The sequence below is a fragment of the Syzygium oleosum genome, unplaced genomic scaffold, assembly GCF_021117445.2.
Source record: "Syzygium oleosum isolate NSW1041296 unplaced genomic scaffold, Sole_v2.1 Sole_v2.01, whole genome shotgun sequence".
In the NCBI taxonomy this organism is placed as follows: domain Eukaryota; kingdom Viridiplantae; phylum Streptophyta; class Magnoliopsida; order Myrtales; family Myrtaceae; genus Syzygium; species Syzygium oleosum.
In genome coordinates this window covers 7,974,337-7,977,394 of record NW_026607485.1, presented here as the reverse complement: position 1 = coordinate 7,977,394, position 3,058 = coordinate 7,974,337, and the positions used below count along the sequence as shown (strand labels likewise).

The 3,058-nt window shown below is 44.7% G+C and overlaps 1 long non-coding RNA gene across 1 annotated transcript; it reads right to left on the bottom strand.

Annotated features, from left to right (window-relative positions):
• Positions 1-373: 373 nt before the first annotated feature.
• On the bottom strand, positions 374-1,757 carry LOC130140097 (uncharacterized). Its single transcript, XR_008818093.1, has 3 exons — positions 1,132-1,757; positions 625-1,002; positions 374-539 (listed from the first exon to the last, which is right to left on the bottom strand). It is a non-coding gene; the product is annotated as an uncharacterized LOC130140097 (long non-coding RNA).
• Positions 1,758-3,058: the final 1,301 nt, after the last annotated feature.

Here is a 3,058-nt window from a genome sequence, read left to right as displayed (position 1 = left end):
AGGAATAACAGATATGTCGCAATCTCTCGTGCTTAAAGCGTAACCAAATGTTTTTTTTGGCAAAGCTTATGAGAGTTCCAAACAATAAAGGTGACTAGATAAATCGATATCTACTCTTCCCCTCCCTGTTTTAATGGCTGCAGTACCTTTAGCTTCGACTCTTACCTCTGTAACCTCTCCCATTTTCTGGGCTGCTCTACCAACAGCTTCTTCAGTTAATGTTGGAGATGCGATTTGATACTATTGAAGATTTGGATGATCCTAATTGAGGACTTGATTGATTTAGTCAATCCGTGATTAGTTTAGTAAAATGGGAAATTGTAATCTTGTATATTATTTCCTGTTTTTTTCTTCTTCTTTCTAGCATTATAAATAGACCAATGTACATGTAATCTTTTCAGATCAATACAATACAAAATTTCCTCCATTTTCTTTGTTTTCTGTCATGGTATCAGAGCGGTCTTTCTTGACCTAGCTTCCGCAGAAAAGTCCTTCAAATTGCCTCCGTTTTTTTCTGATTTGCTGTTGCAAGTTTAGTCCTGCAAAACAGATCAGCAACCGGAAAGGAATTCATCAACAATACCATGCCCAAGAACCCTTCGATGGAAGACAGTTCAAACTCACCTCAAAATCAAACCTCGGATCAAATTGATTTAATTGAAGAGGAACGATCTTTTGCCGTTCCTACTTCTGCTGCGCCTGACTCGGATCCTGCTATCACTTCTGCTGCTCAGATTCCCGGCCCCGTCCAATGGCCACCAGTCCAATGGTTTCCAGTGCAAGGCCCATGGGCCATCGGGCCAAATCAATCATGGGCCCAATACACGTCACCGGGAGCTCCAAATCCCGGAGCTCAGCCCAATGAAAGTGGGCCGACGCCGGGTTTGGGTCCAGGTCCAGGGGGAAATCCCTACCCGGTATTGGGACCCGGTTTCATGCCCTATGTTGTTCCGACTAGCGGCGGCCGCCCGGAGCCTGGTGACCCGCTCTATACATCACCGGCTAATGGACCCGAATTGCGACTCATCAATATGCAACTCGCCGGACCAGAAAATTATAGCTCCTGGGCTCGAGATTTCCGGCGAGCCTTGGTCACGAAGGATAAAGATGGGTTCCTTGACGGAACCGTACCCTTCCCGTCCGACGATCGATTACAACGTCATTGGCGCAAATGCAACCAGCTCGTCCGCACATGGATCGGAAATTGTTTGACCCCCGACGTTGCAGTCGGACTACCACCGACTAAAGACTCGAAGACGATTTGGGATAATATCCGAGAAATGTATGGAAAACTTGACCGAACCAAGATTTTCTCACTCACACAGGCTCTGTCGGAATTGAAGCAAGGGAACTCGTCGGTTACCGCTTGCTTCAATCGACTCTCGGCTCTGTGGAATGAGCTCGAGGCGGCCGAAGAGCAACTCGAAGGACCAGAAGAAACGCTCCGACAGTACCGGGCCATAAAGGACAGAGAGAAGACGACTTGATTTTTGCTGATACTCAACGAAAGTTACTCACCTTTCCGCTCGCAAATCCTCGCCATGGACCCTGTACCGTCGCTTGGCCGGATCTTCCAATTGGCTGTCCAAGAGGAAAGCCAATGGTTGGCCGCGGCTGAACATGCACGGGTAGGTGAAGGCGTCGCCCTTGCTGCTTTCCCATCCGGTACTGCTCCGACGGAACCAACGAATAGAAGCCGTGGAGGTCTCGGCTTTTCTGGGTCTCAACGAGCATATGAAAGCCGTGGAAGTCTCTGGTCTTCTGGACTTCAACGAAAGTCCTCTGTAGCTAAGGAAAATGGTGGAAACCCTAAAAACATTGGGATGGACGGCTGGGATCAGCGGATGAAATCAGATGGCTGGGATTCGCGGACAAGATTAGACGGCCATTTTTTTCCCATCAGCTCAACCGAATCCAACGGTTCTCATCAGGCCACGTTGATGCCTGCTTATAAGACAACCAGCGGTCCACGAATTGGGCAAAATTCCAAATCAAAAGGTAAATATTGTGAATATTGTAAACGCCCACATCATACTATTGATACATGCTGGAAACTACATGGAAAACCAAATGATAGAGACAAAAACGAAAAAGAATTTTCCGTTTACCAGGTTTCAGCACAAAAAATCGATGGGGCGCATCAGACTATTAATCAAGACCAGTACTAAAATATTATGAGAGCTCTCAGTCAGTTGAAGGCCAACGACAAGGATGCAAATTTCTCAGGTACTCTTATTTGCGAGACGAATTCTATTTCAATTGATGCGTGGATAATTGATTCGGGTGCTAGTGACTACATAATTTGCAATGAGCAATTATTTTCCCATGTTCACAAAGGACCAAAATCTTCTGTATCAGTACGTCTTTCAAATGGGAACATCACCTATGTTACCAAAATTGGCACGGTTCTTATCAGTCCAAATTTTGTCCTTAAAAATGTCCTATATATTCCTGACTTTGAATTCAACCTCCTATCTGTTTCAAAGGCCTGCGAAGATAATTCTTGTCGTGCCATATTCAGTTCCGAAAATTGCTTCTTTCAGGACCATTCGACTGGCAAACTGATGGGCTTGGGTAATGTTGCACAAGGACTATATTTCTGGATTGATAGCTCAGGAGGTTTAGATTTATTGAACAAAAGCATTTCTTGTAATGCAGCCACTGGTAATAAAAATCTCCTTCTTCATAAACGTTTGGGCCATAGTGCACGTTTTCCCCATCCAAAGTGTCCAATATGTCCTTTGGCCAAACAATCTCGAGCATCTTTCCCAATCAGTACGTCACGAGCTAAAAGTGCATTTTCTTTACTCCATATGGATATCTGGGGTCCCTATCATACCCCACATCGTGATGGATCTCGTTTTTTTCTCACAATCGTTGATGATTATACTCGTGCCACTTGGGTTTTCCTTATGCAATCCAAGAATCAAACCTTTTCCAATTTGTCGAAATTCATTTCTCTAGTTAAAAATCAATTCGACAAATCTGTACAGCGAATTCGTACAGATAATGGGCGGGAATTCTTTACTACTGATTGCATATCTTTTCTATCCTCTCA